This window comes from Juglans microcarpa x Juglans regia, chromosome 6D (genome assembly GCF_004785595.1).
Source record: "Juglans microcarpa x Juglans regia isolate MS1-56 chromosome 6D, Jm3101_v1.0, whole genome shotgun sequence".
NCBI lineage: Eukaryota > Viridiplantae > Streptophyta > Magnoliopsida > Fagales > Juglandaceae > Juglans > Juglans microcarpa x Juglans regia.
Window position 1 is genome coordinate 16,098,957 of NC_054604.1, and position 22,982 is coordinate 16,121,938.

The 22,982-nt window shown below is 39.2% G+C and overlaps 1 non-coding gene across 1 annotated transcript; it reads left to right on the forward strand.

The window, feature by feature from the left end:
• The first annotated feature begins 2,455 nt into the window (after nt 1–2,455).
• Nucleotides 2,456–2,563, forward strand: LOC121236239. Its single transcript, XR_005934680.1, has one exon. It is a non-coding gene; the product is annotated as a small nucleolar RNA R71 (small nucleolar RNA).
• The last annotated feature ends 20,419 nt before the right edge of the window (nt 2,564–22,982 follow it).

The following is a 22,982-nucleotide window of genomic DNA, read 5'->3' on the forward strand; positions in this document are numbered from 1 at the left end:
CAAAATAAAGCTAACCTACAAAGAAAAACAAAGAAAACAATAGCAAACAAAAAGGAAAAGAAAAAAAATAAGAGAAAACAAAAATAAAACAAAACAAATAAAGAAAAACATACACGTGTGGTGTGGTCAAGGTTGATAGACCGGATCCACAAGTGGAATATCATCCACTTCCGGGAACTTGCCTATTAATTAATACTTTAAGGCGTTGATCATTTACTTTAAAGACCCAGCCATCTTTAGGATCCTCTATTTTTTCGAAAACATGCTTCACTACAAAGGGGTCAGTCCACCCAGACTAAAGTTTTCCTTGGTGCTTGTAAAATCTAGAATCATATAAGTATACTAGGTCATTAGGCTTAAACGTCTTCCTAACAATATTTTTATCATGAAACGCTATCGTTTTAGCCTTATAGATTTTATAGTTCTCTTAAGCATAATTTTTCAGTTCCTCCAACTCGGTTAACTGAAAATTCCTAAACTTATTAGCATTCAATTTTGAAGAAATACTAACAAGAAAAGTGTCACCTAGGTCGAGAAATGCATGTTTGAAACCTGATGATAGCGGTTTCAATTCCAATTTGGGACTCTCCACACTTGAAGGAATTTGTTTTTCACTTTTCTTAGGCAACTCCTCAAATTTCGATTGCCAAGCCTGTGTTCCATAATCCTGAGTTTCATAAAAAATAGCACAAATATCAACAACATAGATGAATCACTAATAGTATCAAACTCAAAATTAACATGGAAATATTCAAGGGGATCAGAATCATGAGTTGCGTGTATTCGCTTGTCTACGAGTGTGTCAATCATGTATATTTGTTGGCCATCATCATCCTCCTTGGGCTGATTACTGATGTGGAATATGTTGACCTCTATGGTCATGTTTCCAAAAGATAGTTTCATCAACTCATTCATACAGTTTATAAGTGCATAAGCAGTAGCAAGGAAATGTCTACCTAATATAAGAGGAATCTTAGAGTTAGACTCAACAACCAACTGAGTGTCCAAAATTAAAAAATCAATAGGATAGTAAAACTTGTCAATTTGGATCAAAACATCCTCAATTATCCCTCTTGGTTTCTTAATTGAACGGTCAACTAATTGAAGCACAACAGAAGTATGCTTAATTTCACCCAAGCCAAGCTGCAAATAAATGGAATAAGTTATCAAATTTATACTAGCTCCTAAATCTAGCAAGGCTTGCCCAAACTTATTATTCTCAATATTACATGCAATGGTTGAACAACCAAGATCTTTGTACTTAGGAGGAATTCGTTGCTCAATTAGAGCATTAACTTGCTCTGTCAGGAATGTTGTCTTCTTAACATGATGCTTCCTCTTAACTGTACACAAATCTTTGAGAACTTTTGCAAAAATATGAACTTGTTCAATAACATGCAAAAGAGAAAGATTGATCTTTACCTGCCTGAGGTTCTCCAATATTTCATTGCTAGAATCTAAATTTCGCATACCAGATTTTAAAGCTTGAGGAAATGATACCTTAACTGAGCTCTTGATTACCTTAGCTTCCTTGGGCAACTGAGCACTATCATTGCTTTGTTCCTCTTCAACATCCTCTGGCTTTTCAGTTGTTGGGATGTGTAAGGACTTACCACTTCGTGTCACAATGGCATTGACCTCCTTCAAATTTCCTTGAGCCATATGTCGTCCTTGTGGTGTGGATTGAGTTTGAGAAGGGAACTTGCCACACTCATTCACACTTAAATAGCTCATCAACTTGGATACATGGCTTTTTATCTCCTTATTTTCTTCAATAACCTGCATAGTCAAAGATTCAAACTTTTGATTAGTTTTACTCTGTGCCACAATAAACACATGCAAAGTGTCTTCTATAGGACTCCTAGAAGATGGAGGTGCATAATATGGTGTAGGATATGATCTAGGAGGTTGTGCAAACTGCTGGTTTTCATACTTCCAGCTAAAATTGGGGTGATTGCACCACCCTAGATTTTAGGTATCAGAGAAATGTGTAAAAGGCTTATTGCACATACCTATGGCATTACATTATTCTTCATACATCTCTCTTATCCCAGCAAATGTGAGATACTCTTGAGCGAGCTGATCACCCCGCCACACACAAAATATGGTCCAAAAGACTCTGCATGATTAGCCACGTGTGTTCGCTTTATGTCCTTAGGCTTTAACACATCTAGCTCCCTAGTGAGCATCTCAACCTTAGCCTTTTAGGCTATCCTCTTCCCTGAGATGGTAAATTCCACCACCATTTGGGCTTCCTGCAGGTCGTGACCTATTTGTGCTCTCAGTAGCACTAGGTCCAGTCCAAGTGTGAGCTTTTTCAGCAAGCTCATTGAGGTATTCTATAGCCTCATCAGGATCTTTATGTAAGAACTCACCATTATACATCATCTCCAAAAATTGGTACTCTCTAGGTGTAAGTCTCTCATAAAAATAGCTCACTAAACGTCATTTCTCATGCCCATGGTGAGGACACATACTCAACAACTCCTTAAATCTCTCCCAAGACTAATACAAAATCTCACTGTCCTTTTGTGCAAAGGTGGAGATTTGCCTTTTTAAGGCGTTTGATATGAACCCGCAGGAATGAAATCCCTTGAACCCACAATCAATTTGAAAACTCCCTAAGAAAGCCAAATTCAAGTCAATGGATGGAAAACTAGGCCCGATGAAAACTCGTTCCAAGAACCTAGATTATATCAAAATCTAGACCCGTTGAAGAACCCGTCTCAAGAACCTAGATTACAAAGGAGGAACATCACAAAGGTTGTGATTTACCTTTGATAAGTTCAAGAGTTCAATCAAGAACAAGAGGAGAAAACTCAACTCACAAATAACATTCAATATTGTCTACTTTCAAATGAGGCTACAAGGAGTATTTAAACTAAACCTAATTAAAACCCTAGCCAAAATAAAGCCATTTTTTTACCAAAAATGCACCTGATGAACGGTGTCGCGCTACAGTATCCGTGGCTACTGTACGGCTACAGTAACACTACAGTACCTATTAAAACCCTAATTCTTAAAAAGTAACTTTCCAAATAAGCCCTTGGCCAAAATACAAGTCCTTCTTGAAAACCCTAGTTCATTAAAAATAAGACATGCGGGTCAGACATCTTCAAGCCCAATTATTCTAAACTAATAAAATAAATCATTTAACCAAATTGGAAGTCTCCAATAACAATAGGCCCTATCTCTAAATCATGTCTTCCACAGTTTGAATCAAGTGGATCAAAGCTGGTTCTCATTCTTTTAAGCCCATCTTGAGTGATGGGCTCTTGCTAGCTTCATCCCATGTGGATTGCACCAATCCGTACATTGCTTCCTTGATCTTCTTGGCCCTTGATCTTGTAATTGGCCCATCTGGAATTTGCAAATGATCTTTAAGACTAGGCTTACCTTGGTTCCCATCAGCGTTGGTCTTATGTTAGGGAAAATATTTATTAAAGAAGACCTGAGTCATCTCACTCCATGACCCCAATAGATCGGGGTATCATGGAGTATATAACAAACTCTTAGCTCTATCCTTCAAAGAGAAAGGAAAGAACTTAAGTCCCACAATGTCATCAGTTGCATTTTGACTATGAAAAGTTGCAATTACTTCCTCAAACTCCCTGATGTGCACGTATGGATTTTCATTTTCCAAGCCATGAAAAGTAGGGAGTAACTGTATCATCCCAGTTTTAAAATCCAGTTGGCAAGTATTAGCTGGAAACATGATGCATGATGGTGCGTGTAGGGTGGAGGTAATCATGAAGAGTTCTAATAGGTTGATCTTCGTGTTCACTCATTTCTTTGGGACTAGATGGATTGCAAATAAAGAATTTAAAAAACTTGATTTTGATTTTTCCACGGGCCTATAAGCAAATCACTACCTAAGGTGTCTCTATATCTGTGCCTGCATGGTAACAAAACACTAAAAACTAAAAACACTATGAAAAGAAAGAAGAAAAAAATATAATAAATAAATAAAATAATGCAGCAAGCTAAAAGAGAGAATGAAGTTAACGCCTTTTCAAACAGCTGAAATAAAAACCAATCTAGCAATTCTTCTACCGTCTCCCCTGCAACGGCGCCAAAATTTGATTACGCCCAAAGAATAATGTGATAGTTGTAGCACAACTTTGAGGTGTCGATTCCTCAAAAAGACAAATTAAAAGAATTGTAGAATGAATAAAGAAATATATTAAATGATTAATGGAGAACAAAGATTAATTTTAAATGCAATTTTAAAGTGAAGCAAAGTAACTAACGGAAAAAATACTCAAGTTTGATAAATAGTAAAGTATCAGGAATCTCTTGCACAAAGTCTGGTATTTTAATTATTCTTAATTCAATGAATAACTCAATTGGGAACGCAATTCCCAAAATTTCTAATCGGAAGGTATAACTTTATAAACCAACATTAAACCAAATATAACCCTTTGGAAAATCACTCACCACATTTAAAATACGTAAATTATTATCGCTATTAAGAAAATCCAACGACGACAATATACTTAGGAAGCGATATTGCAGCAAAGAATTAAATCAATATAGATAAATAATTGATCCAAATATAATCGAAGAGCTAATCCATTCAATAGAAAAAGTATGACTGAATCTATAAACAGAATAAATTCTATGATCATTTGGAGAAGAAAACATAAAAAATGAATTGAGAATGATAAAACAAACGAGGTTTAGTAATTGAAAATCAAATATATAAATCAAAAATAAATTAAAAATACCATCTAATGTGCAAGTTCATCCCTAGCCCTACTTGAGAATTTAGCTACCCATAAATATAATGGACAACAAAAATCTCAAAAGGAATATTTAGCAAACGACGGTCATGGAAATTAATTTCATCACCCCCCTTTTCAGAACTGAGCCATCTCCCCTTTATGAACTCTCAATTTCGTGCTAATGAAATACTTATATAGGGTAGGAAAGAAACCCTAATGTCTTTCATACTCTACCGCATACAAAATCGTGTAAATTTTAGGACTCAACTTGGCAGCCACGTATGTAATTCAGAAAATTGAATTTGAAAATCCTTATTAGAGACAACTTTGTAGCCCTTTAAGATAGCTTTCTAACGCATTAAGAATCGCATCAATCCAATATTTGAATAGAAATTTATGATCAAAATACTAAACTATGTACAGCCTGTGTCTTCTAGCGAATTTTGGACTGACTTTTTCTCTTGATCCGAATTACTCTCAAACCCATCATTATCCTTATTCGAAGAGTCCTACACTCGTTGAAAGTTCTTAGGTTGTTTCAACGTCTTTTCCACTTGAAAGTCTTTTGAATTTGACTGGGTTTGGACTTGCTTTTTTATAGACTCTGAAATTAAATATAAAAATCTGCTCAGGAGTATTTCAAAGTAAATAGAAACTCAATTCAAGAATACACATTAATTTCTATTATTTCTATTCACATTTTAGCATTTTAGTCCAATAATAGGATATTTAGAGTACACTTTCGTAAACTCATCAAGTTTCTTTGTTCCTTCTACTATTCATTTAATTTGTCTCTCTATGGATCGACATTCCAAAGTTGTGCTACAATTACCGCGTTATTCTTCGGGCGTAATCACTAAGCAAATTTCGAGCACGAAATTTATTATAAGAAGGGAAGGATGTAATAGTCCGCCCCTTTTCTCTAGCGATCACGAGTCTTATCTTGCGAGCCAAACCTCAGAGGCGTGTTTTTAATGTTAGCTGTTGGTTTTTAAAGTACGTCATTGTTTTAAAGCTCTCGAATATTTTAAATGTCCTAGAAATATTTATATGGGATATTTCCAGTGTTATTGGACGAAGCCTGATTTTAAGTGAGACAATTATAATATTTTTAAAGAGTTCCAAAAATATTATAACAGTGGAAAATCATTTTATCTAAATGATTTTAGTTATTTAAAATACTATGAGATTTAAATTATGTTGAAAACTCTAACTAGTTAGATGGTTTTATCCTCTTAAAAGTAATTAGCAAAACTTCATTTTATTAATGACGAAATAACATTATTTTATAAACTAAAGTTTAGTTTAAATTATATTCTATCTTAACTCCTCTCAGTGTTTTTAGTTAAGTTAGTGTTTACACATTTGCAAATCAGTATTTAAAGCCCACCATAAGATCGTTTTGAAGACCCCGAGGTAAAGGGTTGGGTTTAAAACCCAAGCTCCTATCTTTTTCCTCTCACTTTTCCCTTTTCCCTCTCTCTCCACCTCCCTCAACTCACGTGGGCAGCAGCCCCTCTCCCTCTCTTAGCCCAGCCCCGCCCTGTGCCACCCTTGGCCACAGACCACCATGGCAGTTTCCCTCTCACGCTAGCCAACCCAGCCACCGTCGAGCCCTCATGCACAGCCCCCTCTCTTTTTCCCAAAATGGGTTTACCCACATAGGTTTGGCCACCATGCGCAGCCGCAACTCAGCCCCAGCTCCACCAAGCACCACCAACGAGTTCCACTCACGCCGTGGATGACTTCGTTGGAACCCAACCGCCGTAGCTCCTCCCTAGACCATGCATCCAGCCCCTCTGCACGCACGGGTTTCTCCCCGTAGCGCTGCCGTTAGCCATCCCCACACCACCGCACCACCACCATCAGCCTCCTTTCTCACCGGCGACCTCCCCCAAGCCTCTCCATGCCTAGCTGAGCCCCCTAGCCCCCACACACACCCTCACTCTCCCACGGCTTCTCCTCTACCTTGCGATCGGATCTGCAGCAGTAGGCCACTGTACCACCTCCTAGACACCACCACCTGCCTCCCATCACCTTCCCTAGACTCTCCATGCCTTGCCATAGCTGGCCAAACTTCCCTTCCATTTCCCTTGTTCACTGCCCAAGCCCCTCCACGAGCCACCGTGTCCTCGCTGTGTGCCACCTCGACACCACCAGGAGGCCACCACCCCAGGACCTCAACCCAATGCCTAATAGCCAAGCCCAATGCCCAAATTGCTCCCAAATGCCCAAAACAACCACTGCACATGGCTAACCACCACTGTACCGTGCATGGTGTTCGCCGCCACCCACAAGCTATCCACTATGTCGGCCACCCTCACATGGCCTAGATCAACCATCTAGAACCCTAGATCTCCTCGAGATAGTGCCATTGTAAGGTCACGACAGTGACCACGACATAACGGTCACCGCCCAAGCTAGTGGCTTCCGACGCCACTAGTCGTGCTGGGCAACGAGCAATGCACGGCTTATCCCGATGATGGTATAACTCTCTTTCCCTTATCCTCGTTAATATGTTTGTTTGGTTGGTTAGGTTGTAGACTGTGCTATTAGTATTTGTGGAGTCCCTGTGTAGTGTGGTGATGTGATGTGCTGTGTACGTGAAGTGTTGGGTGTGGTCGTGTTGTGGACTGTGCTATAAAGTGTGGTTGGAAGTATGTGGCGTAGTGGTGATGTAGTGTGGTGTAATGTGAAGAGAATACACGTAAAGTGTACTCTCATGGCATAGCATGGAATGAGGAGAGTATCCGTGGAGTCTACTCTCCTGGCGTAGTGTGATGTGAAGAGAGTACACGCGGAGTAATCTCCTGACGTAGCATGGAATGGGAAGAGTACACGTGGTGATATGAACCCGCAGGAATGAAATCCCTTGAACCCACAATCAATTTGAAAACTATCCAAGAAAGCCAAATTCAAGTCAATGGATGGAAAAACCTAGACCCGATGAGAACTTGTTTTAAGAACCAAGATTATATCAAAATCTAGACCCGTTGAAGAACCCGTCTCAAGAACCTAGATTACAAAGGAGGAACGCCACAAAGGTTGTGATTTACCTTTGATAAGTTCAAGAGTTCAATCAAGAACAAGAGGAAAAATCTCAACTCACAAATAACATTCAATATTGTCTAACCTTCCAATGAGGTTACAAGTAGTATTTAAACTAAACCTAATTAAAACCCTAGCCAAAATAAAGCCCCTTTTTACCCAAAATGCCCTGATGAACAGTGTCGTGCTACAGTACCCCAGCTACAGTACAGTTACAGTAACTCTACAGTACCTCTTGAAACCCTAATTCCTAAAAAGTAACTTTCTAAATCAGCCCTTGGCCAAAATACAAGGCCTTCTTGAAAGCTCTAGTTCATTAAAAATAAGACGTGTGGGCCAGGCATTTCAAGCCCACTTATTCTAAACTAATAAAATAAATCATTTAACCAAATTAGAAGTCTCCAATAACAATAGGCCCTATCTCTAAGTCATGTCTTCCATAGCTTGAATCAAGTGGATCAAAGCTGGTTCTCCTTCTTTCAAGCTCATCTTGAGTGTTGGGCTCTTGCTAGCTTCATCTCAAGTGGATTACACCAATCCGTGCGTTGATTCCTTGATCTTCTTGGCCCTTGATCTTATAATTGGCCCATCTGGAATTTGCAAGTGATCTTTAAGACTAGGCCCACCTTGGTTCCCATCATTCCCCCTCTCCTCAAAAGGATTCGACCTCGAATCTCCACCTGGATCAAAAGGAAAAATGTTAGTAACATTGAAAATAGCAAAAACATGATACTTACTTGAAAGATCTACTTCATATGTATTTTCATTAATTTTCTCAAGAAATTGAAAATGTTCATCCAAGCTACTCCTATCATCAACAAGCAAAGCCATCAAAGGTAAAAGAGTAAGTAAATTAAAACCATAAACAACCTCAAATGGAGAATAAGAAATAGTAGTATGCAAGGTTTTATATGCACACTCTAATAAGGGCAAATGATACTCCCGCAAATGTCCATGTAGCAATTCAATGAATGGCAAATGATACTCCCACAAACGTTCATGAAACACACCTAAAGTTTTTCTTACACCACTCCAATTATATGCAAAATCAATGAATGGCAAGTAATACTTCCACAAATGTTCATGCAACACGTTAATGAATGACAAATGATACTTCCACAAACGTTCATGCAATACGTCAGTGAATGGCAAATGATACTCCCACAAACGTTCATGCAACATCTTGAAAGTCTTCCTTACACCAAAGTTACCTAACAAATCACCATGTCTACCACACATAAGCAACTTAAGCATAAAACTAGTTGGCACACAAAATCTATTCTCTCTAAACAAATACCAATCTAATTTATAGAACTTACCAAACGATGCTTTGTTACCTGTTCCATACATACTAGCAAAGTCATCATCATTAGCATGCAATTCCTTATTATATTCAAGTCTCAACAATTTTGCATCTAAAATGAAGATAAAGACGTACCTTCTTGCTAAAGCATCAACCACAAAATTTTCCATACCTTGTGTATATTTGAATACATGAGGAAAAGTCTCAACATAGTCCTCCCGCTTAGCATGCATTATAGTCAACGACTTATTTTGTCCCTTCAAGTGTGAAAAAGACTCATGTTCTTCAAAGAGAGGTCGGTTAGGAATTGTCGCACCTGACACAAAATCAATGTAGTACTCTATCTCCTTAATAGGTGGCAATTCACTAAACACACCTCTAGGAAACATGACCTCATATCCCTACAACAAAAAGACAATAACACTAGGCAGAGATACGTCAAGTTCGTTAGTATTAAGACTCGCCTTAGCATAAAAACTCAATTTTCTTTTTGTTTTTCTCTCACTTTCTTCACTCTCTCTTTTCTTTCCACAATCTTTTTCTTTTTCACTCTCTTTTTCCCTTTCACTCTCTTTTTGCTTTTCACTCTCTTTTTTTCTGTCACTCTCTTTTCCTTCATCTTGTTTTGAACTCTCGACCTGACAACTGTTTTTCAACTCATTCTCTCTTTCTCTTGAGGTTTCAGCCTCACCCTCATCTTTTCTCTCTCTCATTTTACTCTCTCTCTCATTTTCGGCCTCACTATTTCTTTTTTTCTCAATCTCACTTTCACTCTTGCTTTTTAGCTCAATCTCATTTTCACTTTTTCTTTTTTGATCACACTCATTTTCACACTTTTTTTTTTGAGCAACCTCACTTTTCAGTTTCAAATGGTCCCCATGGACTTGTGTTGGAGTTAAAGGAGCAAGTTTGATTGTTTTTCCATCCTTTTCAAAACTGTACATGTTCCTTTACCCATCATTGATCACCTTCCTATCATACTCCCATGGCTTCCCCAACAAAATATGACCAGCATGCATAGGCACTACATCACAAACGACCATATCCTGGTATTTTTCAATTGAAAAAGTAACTAGCACTTGCTTATTGACCCTAACCTCCCCACAATCACTCGACCACTGCAACATGTATGGTCTAGGGTGTTTTAGGGTAGGTAAATTCAATTTTTCAACTAAAGTAGTGTTAGCCAAATTAATACAACTCCGCAAATCAATGATCACACTACATACCTTGTTGTTGATGTGGCATCTAGTATGAAAAATGTTCTCGCTCTGCTTCTCTATATCATCCATCTTAATTTGTATATTGAGAGCATGCATGGCAACAAGAGACTCACCATACTCTTCATTCTTACAGTTATGTTCAATACAAGGTTCACTCCTCCTCCTATCTCTCCTGCCTTGTAAATTTCTAATTACCACTTCTTGATGATCCATCTTATCCCCCACTTCACCTAACATCAGGTTCAACCGCTCTGTTGTTGCATGGATTGCAACACAAATGATGAGTTATCTACCATCCCCTTTGGTGAAGAGCCACTCCGATGAGACATTGTAAAGTGCTGCACAAATGAATGTTAATGGAAAGACCTCACACACTCCCTTACGTGTTTACACTCGAATAATGGCATTCCACTCGTGTTTCACTTCTAATTGGCTTTTCCCTGATAATAGTCTCACACTCTTTTGCATTTTACCATAATAGTTTTCCCGCTCAAGTTCTTTAAGAACTAGTTCAACTAAATCAAGACAATACAACCTTGTATTATTCCAACCAGTAATATAGATCCAAGAAACAAGAAACAAGGAAGGAATAAAACGACACGGGACTCAAGGAATTTATATGAGGGAAAGAGTAATAATAGAACAAGGTACCAACTACAAATATGTATTCAGCCCATTTGACGATAAAACTCAATCAACAAATATTTTTCATTGTCTTTGTTGTAACTATGCAGCAACCTTTAAATATGCTACCTCTCCTTATCTTCTTCTCCTTCTTCTTCTTCTTCTTCTTCTTTGTTTTCGAATTATCTTTCCTTTTCTTTTCCTTTCCTTTCCTTTCCTTTCTTTTCTTTTCTTTTCCTTTCCTTTCCTTTCTTTTCTTTTCCTTTCCTTTTCTTTTTTCTAATTCAATCACAAACAGAAATACTCAATTGTAAAAAATCAAGCAATTGAATTGAAGCACACAAGAATTGACAACGAAATAAATGAGAATCAATGGAACGACATTCCAAGCAATTGACAAACTTAGATATGCATTAAACCCTAGAATTTTGAAACCCTAGGTGATGCAAATTTCACTCTCTCTTTTCGTTTCTGCAATTTTTTTTTTTTTGGCAACTCTAGAACAATGTAGCCCTAGAATTAAATTTAAGGATGCAAGAAATTAAAAGATAGAATCAAACCTGATTGGAAACCTTGCTCTGAATACCAAATGATATGAACCCGCGGGAATAAAATCCCTTGAACCCACAATCAATTTGAAAACCCCCCAAGAAAGCCAAATTCAAGTCAATGGATGGAAAAACCTAGACCCAATGAGAACTCATTCCAAGAACCTAAATTATATCAAAATCTAGACCCGTTGAAAAACCTGTCTCAAGAACCTAGATTACAAAGGAGGAACGCCACAAAGATTGTGATTTACCTTTGATAAGTTCAAGAGTTCAATAAAAAACAAGACGAGAAACCTAAACTCACAAATAACATTCAATATTGTCTAACCTTCAAATGAGGCTACAAGGAGTATTTAAACTAAACCTAATTAAAACCCTAGCCAAAATAAAGCCCCATTTTACCCAAAATTGGAAGTCTCCAATAACAATAGGCCCTATCTCAAAGTCATGTCTTCCATAGCTTGAATCAAGTGGATCAAAGCTGGTTCTCCTTCTTTCAAGCCCATCTTGAGTGTTGGGCTCTTGCTAGCTTCATCTCAAGTGGATTGCACCAATCCGTGCATTGATTCCTTGATCTTCTTGGCCCTTGATCTTGTAATTGGCCCATCTGGAATTTGCAAGTGATCTTTAAGACTAGGCCCACCTTGGTTTCCATCATACAAAATCCCATCAAAGGTGGAGCTCATTGTGCCTTCCCACTCCAGCGGAGTTGTGGATGATGAGGGCTACGGTACTAAGGTAGCGATGTATCTGTGGCCTTTGGTTTCCATTTTGCCGACTAGTGTGTGAAGTGTTGAGTTTCTTTGATCCAGTGCCCACTTAGCTCCCTCCTCTTGTATGGAGGATCTTGGTCTCGTGCTGTGTTATCTGGTGCCGTGCTCTAGAGTAGGCCGGGGCTGATTTCCCTAACCTCAAGGCCCTTAAGTTCTTTATTACTCATAATCTAGTACGGAAGGGCCAACACATCTATAGTTTCCAGGCGGTTCAGGAACTAGCAAACCGTCCACAACGTCGTCCGAATTACCTACTCGGGAGAGAAAGAGGCAATTTGGCACGAGGCATTCCGACCTCTCCCCGATGAAGAGCAGACTGAGTCTATGGACCGCCTGAATAATGAAAAGAAAGACATGGATATCATCAACAGAATCTAAATCAACGAGATTGCCATAAGCTACTTACCTCCTCCCGAGGTGAAAAGGAGGAGTGTAATAATGCCTAAGGCTGCTCTATCCCCCTCGCAGAGGAGTGCGGGTCAGCCCTCAGCTACCCGAAGAATGGAATTTCCACCAACGGAATCTACAGCAGCAACTTACCTCCTCACGACGTGAAAGGGATGAGTGTAATGCCTAACACTGCTTTATCTCTCTCTTGGAGGAGTGCGGGTCAGCCCTCGGTTACCTGAAGAACGGAAACTCCGTCAACAGGATCTCTACCAGCAAAATCTCCGTCAGCGGAATCTCCACCCACGAAATCTTCATCAGTCGAATCTCCATTAAATGAATCTTCACAAATAAAAACTAACACTCTGACAAAGCAGGAAATAGGAGCGAAAAGAAAAGGCGGCTAAGGAAATAGGAGTAAAAGGAAAAGGCAGCTAAGGAAATAGGAGCAAAAGGAAAAGACGGCTAAAGGAAACAGAGCGAAAAGAACGGAGCCAAGGGAAATAGCTAAAGGAAAAGGCAGCTAAAAGAAATAAGAAAGGAAAAGAAGGTTAAAGGAAATTGGTAGGACAAAGCGACGACACGAAGACTAGGCCGGGTAGAACCCACCCAAAGACCGACAAACAAAAAAACTGACAGCCCAACAAAAAGAATACAAGCCGAGGGGCCACCAACATGGTGGGGTGATCAATTGCAACCGGGTGATAGTGGGGTGGATTGCAAAAAATGCAGTGAGGCCAACCCTCACAGCCAAGATCCATCTAGGCGGCCCATAATAATAAGAGAGAGAGAGAGGGTGGGAGGGAAGAAGAAAGAGTACAGTGAGAAGTGTGATGAAACCGTATAGCTGAGTAGAATCAACAAAAAATAATGTTATTGATTACTAAGGATTACAAAAGGCAAGTTACATCATAGAGCTGCAGGATTACAAAAGACAAGTTACATCGTAAAGCCACATCGAGCCTTATAAAGCGGGTTCATTCCGCTGAACTATCACCATATCCGCTAGGAATTAGACCCTTCCCAAGAATGTCACGTCACCGCAGGGACTCTTCATGCTGAGGGGAAAGTCACCCATGCTCATAGCCCGGAGGTCAGACCGAGGGTTCTAAAGAATATAGGTTTTCATCCGCTCCAAGCCTTCATCATTGTCGAACCTCCATGCATCGTCGCGGACCCCACGAACATAAGATAGCCCATCCTGCAAGCTTCGGAGGGCCACTTCCCGACCCTCGAGCACTAGCTTATTCGCTTCTAGGCAGCCTCCACATCTTTTCTTCACTGCCTTTCCTCCTCCAGGATCTTCTTCCTCGCTGTCGCTGACTCGTTAAAACCTTGAACCTTGGTCTTGAGCCATTTGATCGAGCGACCATCTGTGTCCCGCTGCCGGTGAAGTTCCTGAATATTGGCCTACAGTTGCTCCAGCTCCGATTGATGCTGGTCAAGAGACGGTTGCAGCGTGTCCAAGCAAGGGAGGCTTCAATGCGGAGCTGGCCGACCTCCCCCGAGACCTTACTAGATCGGCTAGGGCTTCTTCAGCCGCCTCCTTCTGCTTGCGCTCGGAGGCCACAAGGTCCAAAGTCACCTGAACTAGAGAGCAAAGGTCCCAGTTCTCATTCCTTAGTTCGACTTGGCTATTCACAATGATGGTCGCTAGATGCTCCAACCCCTACCACAAAAGGCGAGTTAAAGAAGAAGAAGAAGAGAGAGAATGAAAAAAGAAAGGAGAAAATCTGAGGAATTAGCAAGTAAATTTTACCCCTGTAAACAGCCTCCGAATTCTCCCATCTATCCCCATTGGGGGAAAGTCCCCTTACAGTGGCGGGATAGACGTGAGAAAACTTTCAAATGAGCAGAACTTTTCAGTTGCAAATAAAGGATGACTTTTCAAATGGACTTCTAACGTAACAAGACTCTTCAACTGGGCTGACTTTCAACACGTGAGCATTTTCAAACGATAAGACTTTTCAAACGCAAGAGGACTGTTCAATGTTAAGGGACTTCAAATATAACGATTTTTATGGATAGGGATGGCATGGACGCACGGTTCTGAAGACCAAAGAAAACCATTTTTTTGTTCTCCCATAGAGAACTAAATTTTGAGTAAAGTGTACGGTAGAAATTGATTGGTGAAAATGCTTTAACTATATATCAATTCATAAATTAAACTTTATTGTTTAATATTCTAAGATGGAATTCTCTATTTTTTTTGTATGTTATAAGTTTGAGACAATTATATTAAATCTTGCCATGGTTTTATTTTGTTGAGCTATATGATTGTGACTTCAACAGTTTTGTCATGCCATTAATGTGATCTTTTGCCGTACTATTGTTTGTGAACATAGCGTTGTCTTCAGATATGATATTCTTTTTTATACGTGAAAACTATGGTTTGCAAAGGTGGAATAGATTCTAGAACTAAATTTGAGAAAGTAAATGAATCTTCCAATTAGAAATTTCGTGCTCTAATTCTTAATTGTGTATATAGTTTGGATTGAAAAAGTCAGAGTATTGGATCTGGTTAATGGAAGCCCGAAGCTTTGCTTGCCTTTTTATCTGTGTCCTAAGCTCATTTTAATTACGTGATTTAGGTAGATTTCAAAGTACTTTTCAGATTCATGTCATCTTGTCATTTGATCTTTTCCTTTAAGCTTGCGCGTCTTGTAGCGTTTCTTTTGACTCCCTGTGGATTGACACCGTGAACTATACTATAACACTGCATAGTAGTTTGGGCTTAATCAACTAGCCATTATACAAACCCAGCCTTCTCCCTCTAGACATGCAAGTTAATTATAAATATGTAAAAGTAATTTTTGTCTACACGTATGGGCCCTACACCTTATACCACAAACTGCAAGCAAGAACCTATCCGCTATACTCCATTCGAGCATAATTCAACCTCTATAATAAAACTAGCTACTATCTTAAGAGTAAAGAAAAATCAATTCTGATAAACTTCATCATAATATCAACCTATCATCTGATTTCCCAAAACATGATAAAGAATTCAAGCCCCTGTTTTCCACAACTAAAAATAGCCCACAACTTACCCAATTTTCTCTCTTTATCCAATTTCCTATTGTGTCTCAACTTAGACAGCCTAAACGACTCCAATAGAATCACCTAAAATCTCCTTTTTTACTAAACTCACTCACACTACACCCCAATTCCATTTATAGTTCACCAATTTGCCAAACAGCCCTCATTTCAACATCAACTTCTCCATAATCTAATTAGACATTAACTGTTGAGACATTCAAAACTCAAAACCCACTTTTTTTTATCTAATCACAAATCATCAACCTAAAATTTCCTCCCCTAAAATGACCCATTCGTTCTCAATTAGTAATCCGCCCAAAATCTAATTTTAATCCAACACAAGTATGAGCAGTTACTAAATTTGCATAAAAAAGCTCCAAATAAACCTCTATTAACCATCAAACTGTAAGAGGAATTGAGAAGAGGGTTGCTATTCTGGGTTGTTGAAATGAAGGAATGTAACGCCCCAGTCCCGGAGGTCCGGAGAGTTAGCTCATGTTACCTAAAATCATCTCCAAGAATACATTTATAAATAACCTCGAGACTCCATAAATTATTAACTTATTTGTTCAACACAAATATTCATGTTCCTCCATATGGACACAAATGAAATACATCAATAAAATAAATTAAAATCTCCACAAAGACTTGGAAATATCTATGACTCAAAATACCAAAGCCACATAAAATAATAACACTACCAAATAAGACTCTCCAATAAATCCTTGTACCCTATGGCACTTATTCTTCTACGATCATCAAAACTTGCTAGTACTCCCTATTCTTGACTTTCAGCTAATGCATCAAAATTATCTGAAAAATATTGTGGAGATAAGGGGTGAGTTATTGTAACACCCCGCCTAAAAAGCACATTAGGCCTTAGTAGCCTTAATCTTAATTAATTAGGAGTTGAGTTATTCTAGAATAAGAATAATTTTAGATACTTGAGTTGGCAAAAAGGCCGTATACATTGGGTTTAGAAGACTTATTAGAAGATTATAGTGTAATATTGATTTTTGAGGAAAAGGGAAATTTTTGGAGCTTGATTGGTTGGTAATATTATTTTGGAGAATTTTTAGTACTTATTTAATTTTGAGGATAAGAAGCCAAGAGGCCAATACATCAATGGGATAAGCAATTCGGGTTAAATATTTGATGGAATTGGAGATGGCCCAAAGAGTGGTTTACTAAGGGCCTAAGCTATTTTGGGTATAAAAACTTAGGAGAAACAATAAGACTTTAGGGCCCTAATGCACTAAGGATGTGATGGACTAAGGTTAAGATGTTAAAATGCCTTACGCCGAACTTGGGAGATATAAATTTTTAAGCCTTTCTTGGAGGACACTAGAAAATAGGCCAATGAAAAGGACATAAGGCCATTGGGCCTAACTTAGTAAGACTGAATGTATTAGGCCCAACTTATTAAGCATTAAGGATTAGAGAAACAAGTCCATTAATAATCTTATTAAGGCCTTTAGAACCTTAGGACATTTATGGGTCAATCCTTGAAATTCATAGGAGTGCAGGACTTGGTAGGATAGTCTTGGCCCAAGTATGAGGAAGGCATAAGGCCTTTTTGGGCCAAGCCCCCCATGGAGCAATTATGTCAAGATAAGCCTTTCAAGCCCCATCTTTTTGGATCTTGAGGTATCTTTTAATCCCTCAAAATCTGGAAACAAGTTCCCCATTCATTCAAGCCCAAAAGTCCTTGGACCATTAACCCACACTCATGGTCATTTTAAGGCCACAACAAAGCCTTGTTTTGTTCTATTTCACTCATCAATTTAAAAGCCCAATACATGGGTTTCCTCAAGCCCATGTCATACCCTAAGTACTCAAATTAAGTTTTGAAATTGGGTTAAGACCATTAATCAACTTACCTATGATTAGTGATCTTTAACCATGTTTTAGAGCTTAATTTTATTTCTTAATCTTTTTAACCTTTTTGATCTGAAATTTTCTTGTTTTATTACTCAATTACATCACTCTTAGATCATACAAAGACCCTAGATAAACCTCCACACATGTTATTAGAGGAAATGACATATCCAACCCCAAAACTACACCAATCGGCACACGTGTGTCCTTTGTGTGCATGGACTGCTTTGCCCTTAAGCCCAATCTTTTGTGTGTCTTTTTATATGAACCCGCGGGATTGGAATCCATTGAACTTATAATCAATTTGAAAACTCACCCAAGAAAGCCAAAATCAAGTTAATGGATGGAGAATCTAGACCCGTTGAGAACTCGTTTCAAGAACCTAGATTATATTAAAATCTAGACCCATTGAAGAACCTGTCTCAAGAACCCAAATTACAAGGAGGAACGCCACAAATATTGTGATTTACTTTTTGATAAGTTCAAAAGTTTAATCAAGAACAAGAAGAGTAAACTCAACTCACAATGAAAATTCAATATTGTATAAACCTTAAAATGAGGCTACAAAGAGTATTTAAACCAAAAGCTAATTAAAACTCTAGCCAAAATAAAAGCCCTTTCTCCCAAAAATACCACTAAATGAATAGTATTGTGCTACAGTAATTCCACTACTGTAACTTCTTGAAACCCTAGTTTCTAAAAAGTAACTTTTCAAATAAGCCCTTCGCCATAATACAAGGCCTTCCCAAAATCCTAGTTCATACGAAATAAGACATGTGTGGACCAAGCATCCTCAAGCCTACTTATTCTAAGCTAATAAAATAAATTCTTTAACAAATTGAAAGCCTTCAATAACAATAGGCCCAAGCAATAACTCCTAGTCATGTCGTCCACAACTTATATCAAGTGGATAAAAAATGGTTCTCCTTCTTTCAAGCCCATCTTGAGTGTTGGGCGCTTGCTAGCTTCATCCCAAGTAGATTGCACCAATACTTGCATTGCTTCCTTGATCTTTTTGGCTCTTGATCTTGTAATTGGCCCATCTGGAACTTGTAAAGGATCTTTAAGACTAGACCTACCTTGATTCCCATCACTTTTCTCAAGGTCACTATGGTCCTTAAACACCTCATGAGACCCCTTTGAATCTAGACCAAGCCTTGGATGAGTTTGGTTTCAAGAACCAAACCAAAACACCAAACCAATTGCACCTTGGGTGGTAGTTGGATGGAAACCAAGTTGGTTGAGTTTCAACCTCCCATTTGCCCTTGGCTAAGCCACCACCCCACGCCACCTCCATCATTACCCAATATCCAAGAGGTCCTCATGAACATCATGAGATTTTGACTCATTTTTCCCAGCCAAAGAAAACACAAACCTAAATCTGCCCAAGGAAAACCACCCATTGATCCCATTTGCCTATGTATGATGTTTGACTGTTTTTCTTTCTTTTTTTCTGCACCACGACCAGACCAGCTTCTCTAGGCTCAATGTAGCACCTGACGATGAGGCCATGGTGATTTTAGGCCACTATTCCCCTACACAAGATGACACAAGCTGATGAAGGCAATCTGAAATTTCAGCACCTTACACCGCCACCCAAACCACCCAATCGCAAGGGTTTAGGCCAACGTCTCCTTCCCTTTGGCAGCCTATAAAAAGCCCCTTCACCCCCTCATTTCCTCCACACCCCAACTCCAGCTCCTCTTAAGCATTTGAGAGCCATCTCCCCTTAGTTCTTGAGAAAAATCAAAAAGTGTGTGTGAGCTTGAGTGTTCTTGAAGTTCTTGGTGTTCTTATGTTGGAAGCTTGAGTGGGCCACGAAATTTGTGATTTTTCTTTCCCTAGATCTTATTTTTCATGTCAAGTCTTGTTTTCTAGTGTTAGAATAAATTTTGGTTAAAGTTTAGATAAGGTTACCATGCTTAATTCAAAACCGGGTTCATTAAGAATGGATTCAAGTGTTTAAATTGTTTTAAGTGAAAATCTTAGCTATGGCATGTCTTAGCATAATTTGATATGATTTTTTAATGTCTTAGAATGATCATTGAAGGTTTGATTTTTAGATTAGATGCATGCCATGATAGGTTTTAATTCTACCTTGTGCTGATCGTTTTAATTCTACTTTGTGTTGATCATCAAGCATGCACGGTTTTGATCAAATCATGCTTATTTTATGAAGTTTTGATTTATTTCACCTAGGCTTGATCAATGAGCATTTAGAAGATCTTGTGATTAGGATAAGAATGAAAATACATGTTTTGGGTGAATTGTGATTTAGGCTAAGAACATCATGCTTGATTAATGGATAAGAACTGAAGATTAAGGTTTCTAGCCATGATTAACTGTTGGGAACTTGCTCACCTAAGATTTAGCCTTTATCATGTAATTAAGGACTATAGTGATTATTTCGACTTCAAGTACAAAGCTTGATGGTATGACGTGGCAGGCGATTTTGCTCTGCTAGGATTTTTATGTGCGATTTTTGCATGGCGGCCGTGGGGGACACTGGGTTTCCATGCCGGTGGCCAATTCTCGTTATTTTGCAAATCTTCTATCTGCAGCTCCTCATCCGATCCCTGATGTGCTTCTGCCATCACGGGCTCCTAAAACTATGGATGGTGAAGTGTATTTTCTATTTTCAAAGGAGGAAATCATGGAGTCTACGGAACCGTTTAGGTTCTCTTTGGTGCTAAAGTTTCTTCAACAGAGACCATCCCTGGATGTGATCCGATTATTTATTAAAAATAGATGGGGCTTATCTGGTATTGCAGTGGTTTCAGCGATGAGAAAGCCGTGTAACGCTTTTGTCCGATTAACGTCGGAGGAGGATTTCAATAAGGCTTTGTCTAGGGAAGTTTGAGACATTGATGGAGTGGCATACCATCCGTTTCATTGGACTCCTTAGTTTTCTGAAGAGGAGGAACCGTCAGTGGTTCCAGTATGGATTTTCCTTCCAAGTTTGGCTCCAAATTTTTACCATCCTTCAATCCTGAAAAGCTTCACAGCACCAATTGGGAAGTATATTCGGAGTGATAATTCTACGCAGTGTGCGACGAGAACAGACGGGGCTAGGGTGTGTTTGGAACTCGATGTTGCTAAACCCCCTTTGTTATCGTTCTGGATTGGGGCGCCTTCTTGCCCTGCGAGTCGTATGCAGGAGGTGGTGTATGAGACGATGCCTGCGTTTTGTACCAAGTGTAAAATCCAAGGACATAATTTAAAGACCTGCAAGAAAGATAGTTTAACGAAGGGGAAAGAAAAGAAAATGGTTCGAATTGAATATAAGGAAGTGCCGAAGCAGGTCGCAATTTTGGATCCTTCGGGTTCAGAACCAGATTTAGACGAAGTGGCAGATATGGGAACAGGAAGTAAGATTTCAAATGTGTTGGTGCTGGTTAATGTTGATCAGCCAGTAGTGGAAAAGGATGGTGAAGATGTGGTCGATTATCAGTCGCGGGATTTGCATGGTATTGGTTCTGGAGACAAGGCCAAGGAGGTGGAGTTGCACGTCCATTCGAAAGTGGTATCCCCTGTTCTTGACAAGGTGGGTCCAGTGGTTTCTGAGGCGGTGGTAGTGTCGAAAGACGCGGATGTGGCTTCTGTCGTGATACTAGTGGTTTCTGGTTTTGTGGTAGTGGCTCCGACAGCAGTGGTTGTGGTTCCTGTAGAGGATCCAATGGTTTCTACAAAAGTGGTGCCCTTTAGACATTTTGCATGGACATTTCTTTTGGCCTAAGATGAAGAGAGATGTTAACCGTATTTGTGGAAGGTGCATTACATGTAGAAAGGCCAAATCTAAGGTTTTGCCACATGGGTTGTATACACCCTTACCCGTTCCTAGTGAGCCATGGGTAGACATATCTATGGACTTTGTTTTGGGGCTGCCTAGGACCAAAAGGGGTAGAGATTCTATTTTTGTGGTTGTGGATAGATTCAGTAAGATGGCACATTTCATTCCATGCCATAAAACAGATGATGCAACCAACATAGCTGACTTGTTTTTTCCGGGAGATAGTGCGACTCCATGGTGTACCTAGGAGTATTGTTTCTGATAGGGATGTTAAATTCCTTAGCTACTTTTGGAAGGTGTTGTGGGGGAAATTGGGTACTAAGCTCTTATTTTCCACTACTTGTCATCCGCAGACTGATGGTCAGACTGAAGTAGTTAATAGGACTTTAACTCAGCTTTTACGCACTGTTGAAATTGTTTATGGATTTAACCCACTTACTCCTTTGGATTTGATGCCTTTACCTATTGATGACAGGAGTAGTTTGGATGGACAAAAGAAGGCGGAGTTGGTGAAGTCACTTCATGAGAGGGTACGGCTTCAAATTGTCCAAAAGAATGAAAGGGTTGCGTCCCAAGCCAATAAAGGACGAAGGCGTGTCATCTTTGAACCAGGAGATTGGGTTTGGGTTCACATGCGCAAAGAAAGATTCCCAGCCCATAGAAGGACTAAGTTACATCCTCGAGAAGATGGACCTTTCCAAATTCTTGAGAAAATTAATGACAATGCATATAAAGTGGATCTTCTAGGTGAGTATAAAGTTTCTGCAACTTTCAATGTTTCTGATCTTTCTCCTTTTGATGTAGGTGAAGATTCGAGGTCGAATCCTTTTGAGGAGAGGGAGAATGATAGGAACCAAGGTAGGCCTACTCTTAAAGATCCTTTGCAAGTTCCAGATGGGCCAATTACAAGATCAAGGGCCAAGAAGATCAAGGAAGCAATGCAAGCATTGGTGCAATCCACTTGGGATGAAGCCAGCAAGAGCCCAACACTGAAGATGGGTCTGAAAGAAGAAGAACCAGCTTTGATCCACTTTATTCATGTTGTGGAAGACATGACTTAGAGATACGGCCTATTGTTATTGGAGGCTTCTAATTTGGTTAAATGATTTATTTTACTAGTTTAGAATAAGTGGGTTTGAAAATGCTTGGCTCACATGTCTTATTTCTTATGAACTATGTTTTTGGGAAGGCCTTGTATTTTGGCCAAAGGCTTATTTGGAAAGTTACATTTTAGGAACTAGGGTTTCATCAATTTATTGTTGGGGTTACTGTAGCCGCGGGTACTGTAGCCGGTACTGTTCATCAAGGGTAATTTTGGGAAAAAGGGGCTTTATTTTGGCTAGGGTTTTGATTAGGTTTGGGTTTAAAAACTCTTTGTAGCCTCATTTGAGAGATCAGACAATATTGAATTTTATTTGTGAGTTGAGTTTTCTCCTCTTGTTCTTGATTGAACTCTTGAAATTATCAAAAGTAAATCACAACCTTTGTGGCATTCCTCCTTTGTAATCTGGGTTCTTAAGACGGGTTCTTCAACGGGTCTAGATTTTGATATAATCTAGGTTCTTGAAACGGGTTCTCATCGGGTCTAGATTCTCCATCCTTGACTTGATTTTTTGGCTTTCTTGGGGAGTTTTCAAATTGA